The sequence below is a fragment of the Bactrocera latifrons genome, unplaced genomic scaffold, assembly GCF_001853355.1.
Source record: "Bactrocera latifrons isolate USDA-ARS-PBARC rearing strain unplaced genomic scaffold, ASM185335v1 scaffold_53, whole genome shotgun sequence".
Taxonomy (NCBI): Eukaryota; Metazoa; Arthropoda; class Insecta; order Diptera; family Tephritidae; genus Bactrocera; species Bactrocera latifrons.
In genome coordinates, this window is record NW_017537190.1 from 1133338 (window position 1) to 1133638 (window position 301).

The window sequence follows — 301 nt, forward strand, 5'->3', positions numbered from 1 at the left end:
TCTATCGAATGCGATATTTGCCGTGGCCAAGGCGCAAAGGACAATAAATCCTTCGCAGAACCTTTTTGCGTTGGGTTTCGAGGCTGCCATTGCTGCTGCCGTTAATGCTTAGTTCGAGGACATCTTACGATTCACTCTTTTACAGAAGCAGCTCGCAATTGTTGAAGCTCCGGTTGTTGAACCGCTCTTGACGAGCTCCATAGGTCTAGCGTCAGAGGACATTGAAAAACCGATTTGTTCCAATCGGATTAAATAGAGGTAAGGGTTAAGCTTGATGCTGTTGATAATTAGATTAAGCACT